Source organism: Equus asinus, chromosome 7 (assembly GCF_041296235.1).
Source record: "Equus asinus isolate D_3611 breed Donkey chromosome 7, EquAss-T2T_v2, whole genome shotgun sequence".
In the NCBI taxonomy this organism is placed as follows: domain Eukaryota; kingdom Metazoa; phylum Chordata; class Mammalia; order Perissodactyla; family Equidae; genus Equus; species Equus asinus.
Genome location: NC_091796.1, coordinates 73,387,752 through 73,393,751, shown reverse-complemented (window position 1 = coordinate 73,393,751; position 6,000 = coordinate 73,387,752). Strand labels below are relative to the sequence as shown.

General features: G+C 42.3%; 1 protein-coding gene across 22 annotated transcripts in view; it reads left to right on the top strand.

Annotated features, from left to right (window-relative positions):
• Nucleotides 1–4,806: 4,806 nt before the first annotated feature.
• Nucleotides 4,807–6,000, top strand: part of WDR89 (WD repeat domain 89) — a 38,621-nt gene continuing 37,427 nt past the window's right edge. For 8 of the 22 annotated variants that reach the window (XM_014853697.3, XM_044773711.2, XM_070513735.1 and 5 more), the window contains exon 1: nt 4,818–4,946. The gene's annotated coding sequence lies outside the window, so the exon portion shown is untranslated. Of the gene's footprint in view, nt 5,563–6,000 lie in introns of all 22 variants that reach the window. The other 14 variants (XM_070513751.1, XM_070513743.1, XM_070513745.1 and 11 more) reach the window with 12 other exon arrangements.

Sequence of the window (6,000 nt, the reverse complement as noted above, 5' to 3'; positions counted from 1 at the left end):
GTCATCCTGCCTGTAACTATGGCATTCACCTTAGCAATTCAATAACTCTCTCAGCTCTGTCCATTTAGAGCTAATCTTGTAGCATATGCCCTGAGGCAACTTCACGTGCATGAGCAAAGAGGCACTTTCATAACTTATTCAAGAAAAGTGAATTTATTTTCATAGCATTTATTAAGATCCTAAGCTGCTCCTTTTGGTCCTAACCATACTTCTCTGCTTAAAATAAACTGTGGTCCTGATTCTTAATTAAACAAGACTCAGACACTAGTTTGTCAAATACTTGGACTTTTTCTCTTCTCCTCTTAACTTCATTTAATGTGCTATTTTACTATTTGTTCATTCTTTCTAACTTCAAAGTGGCAGGAAGAGAACAGAAGCTTAAACCAGTCAATTCACCACTTTAGAGCAGCTCTGTGAAGAGGTTTTTTGTTTTTGATTAACACAATTTTCAGTTTCAGTACTAGTCCTGCCTGTTCCCCAACTTTCATGTGTCTAAACTAAAAGGGGTAATAGTAAAGTCCATCTTGAAACTAAAGGAATTGGAACATCACTATTATCTTAAAAAAACAGTCTGGCATGATGGCTGGTACTAGTTGACACCTGTCACATGATGTTCTCACTACCACCCCACCCTCTGGCTTCAAGGGCAGTCTTGTTGACATTTTCAAAAGCTCCAGAGCTGGCAGCTTCCCACGAAGTGCTCCTTACATAGTAGAGGCAAGGCATGCCTAGGCATGTGCCTCAGGTATTGGGAAACCTTAAAGGATTCAAAAGTGGGGCAAGGAATTCAAAAGTTGGTGCTTAGGAATGGAGCCAGAGGCTTCTAACGTAGGCTGTTAGGCCAGGGTCTCAAGGACCAGCCAGCCAAATGAGGCAGAGTTAGAGATGCAGGCGGGAATGGAGTTGGAAGGTAAGGCTGTTCCTTTCAGAGGTATTTCACCAGAGAGTGGAGAATGGGATTAGTTTCTACAATCTGTATGCTTATACTAACCCACTCCCACAAATACAAGACACAAACGTCAAACATGGTTCTCTGGAATGCCTTCCAAGCCTGAAATCCCCACTGTCAAACGAATGATCTGAAGTTCTTCATCTCTGTGTTGCTGTGAAGGTATTCATAATCAGTAGACTTTACATAGAGGAGATTATCCTCAATAATCCGGGTGGGCCTGATTCAATCAGCTGGCAGGCCTGAGCAGAACTGAGGTTTCCCAGAAGAAATTCTGCTGACTGCAACTTCAGCTCCTGCCTGAGAGTTCCAGCCTGTCTTTCCTGACAGCGTGCTCTACAGATTTCAGACTTGCCCCCCAGCCAGCCCCTCAAATTGTGTAAGTGAATTCCTTGCAAAAAATTCCTTAAGATATATCTCCTACTGGTTCTATTTCTCTGGCTGAGCCCTGATACAGTGATTGAGCATAAGTATTTCCAAATAGTATTATGTAAAATTTGGACTTTATATTTTAATAATAGCAAATACAAATGTTTTTGCGTGTATATAGGAGTGAGAGTGTGTGTATATGTGTTCTCTTTTTGACTAGTCCTGACCTTGGGCTCAGATGTCCTTTCTTGTAGTGTCCAGTCTGGCAAGGATCCTTCTAAGTCAGTTTAACCAGAATCCCCCTCCCTCGCTTGATATCTGATTGGGTTCCTCATTCTTCACTACCCCCAGGTGATGTCTGATTACCCCAGCCTGCTTTCAGCAAGAATACTATTGGGTCAATCTAGCAAGAAGCCCCATTACCCCGATGTTTCCTCTTGGTAATTTTCTATCCACTGACCCCTACACCTGCTCTTTGGTGATAAATTCCCACTTTTCCTGTTGTATTCAGAGTTAAGCCCAATCTCTCTCCCCTATTACAAAACCCTTCCATTGTAGTCCCCCTTGAACAAAGTCTGCCTTACACACCTCCAGCCTTTTTCTGATCACATACTTCTCAATAAAGTTTTTTTTTTTTACCATTTACTCTTATATAGTTAGATTTCAAAAAGTTTATACTGTTATATCCTGCATACAATATTTTAAAACACAGAAATGGAAAGAAAAACTTCAAGATGAAAAAGTAAATACAAATAGGGTTTGTAATATTCTCTTCCTGCATCTCAAGAATCATCTGGCCTTTATTTCACCTTGAGGTTATTTTTTAAACTATTGCCCAACTGATGATAAAACTGTTTATCATCACAATCTTGGAATTCCACAATCTTGGAATTGTGATTCCAAGATTCACATCTAAAAAGGCAGGAACGGGGCCAGCCCCAATGGCCCAGTGGTTAAGTTTGGTGTGCTCTGCTTCAGCAGCCCAGGCCTGGTTCCTGGGCTCAGACCTATACCATGTGTCAGTGGCCATGCTGTGGTGGTGGCTCACACACACAAAAAAAGAGGAAGATTAGCAACAGATATTAGCTCAGAGTAAGTCTTCCTCAGCAAAAAAATAAATAAGTAAAAAAATAAAAAGGCAGCAATGGTTCCTGTTTCAATTTCTATTTTTAAATTCTCAAGAAATAAAATAGCTATTTACGTTTTTCTCTTTTAAAATGGAACACTTTGGGAACTTCCAAAAGAGTTAGCACTTAAGACAATCAATACAGTTCAGCCAAATGTGCTCACGATTCAGTCATTCAGTTGATTTACCACTCTGCTCAACACTGCTAACCACAGTGGCAGTCTTAATACCTGCAGTTTTTAATGGCTTTTATTCTTAGCTGTATGAATTTAATTTATATCCCAAATGGGGACCATTGATTCAAAATAGAAAGCAAAAGCTAAATACCATTAAAATGCTAGTTAATGGAAAGCATTAAAACTGATAATTCTGCATTTTTGCCTCCACATTTTTTTTTTTTTTGTGATTTTTGTATCCACATGTATCACTTAGTACATCACCTAGAACAGTAAAAGGAGAAATACAAGGGCCAGCTCCATGGCCTAGTGGTTAAGTTTGGCATGCTCTGCTTCAGTGGCCTGGGTTTGTGGGTTTGGATCCTGGGCACGGACCTACAACACTCATCAGCCATGCTATGGTGGCCCACATATAAAGTGGAGGAAGACTGACACAGATGTTAGCTCAGGGCTAATCCTCCTCAAGCAAAAAAAAAGAGGAAGATTGGCAACAGATGTTAGCTCAGGGCTCATCTTTCTCAGCAAAAAAATAAAAAAGGAGAAATACAGTGATGATTACACCCAATTTGGCTGTTACATATATTGAGAATAAAAAGAAGTTATATCTCCCATGTTTTATTTACAAATAACAACCTGAAACCTTCTCTTATCACTTAGAAACAAGACCAAAAAAATTATAAAAATAATTTTATTTTTTAAACAAAAATGCAATAATTCCAAGCATCAGTCATAAAGGCAGTTTTTGCTTGACTTTAATCCTGTAAAGTGTACTTAATTTTTAATCTAGAAATGGAGAACTATTATATATCTCAAAACTTGTGTTTTCTTACACAAATGAAACAGTTTGCATTATATGTTAAATAGGAAAAAGTTTGTCGAAAGAGGAAAGTCCACTCAGGAAAAGTTTTCGGTATTTATAGATTGACTTTTACTTTTGCTAAACACCTTAGTGATGAAATATTACTAAACGGGCTCACAAAAATAAAGAGTTCACGATTCAATAAAGGCAGGGAAAAACCTGCCTTAAACCAACATATGTTTCCATAAAGGCTGAAAAAGGACTTCGTAATACAATATTGAATAATACACAATACGTGTACCTCCTGAAATTGGTCACGCTTGACATTTTAACTATGGCACTATTTTCCTGTGAAGATAGCAGCCACTTCAGCTTCCTGTCTTATTAACATTTGATTTATGTAAGCAGCTGCTACTCGCGCCAAAATAGCATATGTAATTGATAAATTCAGGGTACTTTGAAAATATTCTTGAATGGACCCTAATATGCAAATCAAAGACCGTTTTGTTGTAATAGCAAAAATTTTACAAACCAAGAATTTTACTCTCCACTTCGTACAGTAATTACGAAGATCTAGCAGAGCGTCAGGCACAATAGTAAGTTATTTGAAACACTAATAATTATCTTTACAAACATACGTGAAGTCTTTCCAGTTTTCTTAAGTGTCCTTTGGCTTTAATGGTGCTGATAAGAAACAGGATAAAAGACACAACGGAACACATCAAAACCACACTAAACGTGAGCTAGTGTTAATAAGGAAAAATTCAGCAGCAACAAGCCCATTGAAAGCTAAAGGACTTGAGCGTTCGGGACTACAAATCCCAGAGTTCCCTTGGGCGGCGGAAGAGTTACCTACAAATTGATAACTTTTTCAGCCAATGACACAGCCACGCCAAAGCAGGCGTGAAGGACTGGTTCTTTCGCGTTCCAGTATTGACGTCACCCTTGGAAGTTCTGAGCGTATGCGGGTGCTTGGGCACCGATTCTAACTAAGTAGCTCTCACCCGCAGGAGAAGCTTCCTCGTCACCATAACAATCCTCTATCACAGTTTGGCTCAGTGGAAGGCCTAGTAGCGTCTAAACACTGAAAGGAACTCACGTTGCTCAGCGTCAACGGAAGGACCCAGTCACCCGAGGAAGAGGCGGAACCCGCTTCATTCTTGCCCTTTATTGGCCATGCAGCCGGGAGAGTCTAACCTTTATCACAACCAATGAGTCGTTGAAATTTCTCTTAACGTAACGCAGGGGCCGGTGGTGTGCGGCGCTGTACGTAAGCTGCGTCCACGCAGGCGCAGACATGCTGCTTCCGTTCCGATCGGAGAGAGGCCAGCTTCCGGCAACTCCTCCCGCCTCCTGGTCCAGCCTCTTTCGCTTCCCCTGGCTATGGCCCGCCTCTCGGCTGCCGGCCAATCCTCTGCAGTTTCCTTGGCGCGTTTACCCAATCAGAGAGGCAGAGGGTGGAGTTCCGGTCGTCCTCTCCGCCGGGGTTGAGCTCGCGTTCACGCGCGTGCCGTTTGTGGCTTGCTGGTGAGATATATTTCGCACGGTCGGGGTGGGCAGCCGGCTCGATGGGCGGCGACGGTGCCGGTTGAGTCCGGCAATCCGGAGTCGCTGAGCCGTTAGCACGAGGCGCGCCGAGGGAAACGGGGAGGAGCTGGGAGGAGGGAGGCAGGTGTTGGGGCTTCTGGTGCCGGCGTTGGAGCCGCTGGGTCAAACCCGCGCTGTCCCGGCCCGGCGGGTTAGGTTGGTGTCGCTGACGCCGCGCTCAGCGCTTTTTCCGGGTTACGTTTCAGTAAGAGCGAAGCACCCTTCGCCGGGTGTTCAAGGCAGGGTCGCCAGGACCTGTTATTCCCCTGCCCCTCGCATTCTTTCCTACCCATCTCCTGGTTTGTGAATTTTCGAGATCAGAGAGCAAGTTTTCATTTGGGAAGAGACGTTCTGCGGTGTATAGTACGAACTATGAGATCAGCTCCTGTGTTAGCACTTCACGTGTACTGTCTCATTTAATCCACCCAGCATTCTAAAGGGGTAGGTGCTGTTAACTGTTACCATCTCCACGCGAAGAAACGCTCATAAGTTAAGTTACTTGTCCACGTGTTCTCTCCAGCTTGTCTCCGACAACTTAAATTGAGTGAGGCATTTGGTGAGTTTCCATGGACGTAAAATTAAAATTGGTATTATTTGTAAAATGTTCGCTCCTGTTTTCTTTCTTAACTTGAAGTTATTTTAAAAGTTAATATGACATACCTAGAAGTAAATTGATGTTACCGAGGTAAGATGATCTAGTAGAAAGTCATCGGAGTAGGAGCCGTTTACTAACCTTTGGGCAAGTCACCTGCTCAGTCTTAGCTTCCTCACCTGCAGAACTGACATCAGTACCAGACTTGTCTGGAGTTGTGAGGATCGAATGAAATAATGGATTATAAATTACTGATATTAACTACATACGACTTTCTGCTTTTCGAGTTCTTTCCTGTGGAGGCTAGACTATCATATATCTATGTGATAGATATGTATGTAAAACAGTGGTAACATGCCGCCTAGTACCGCTTAAGTGTGCAGTATCTCTTGAAGGCTAGGT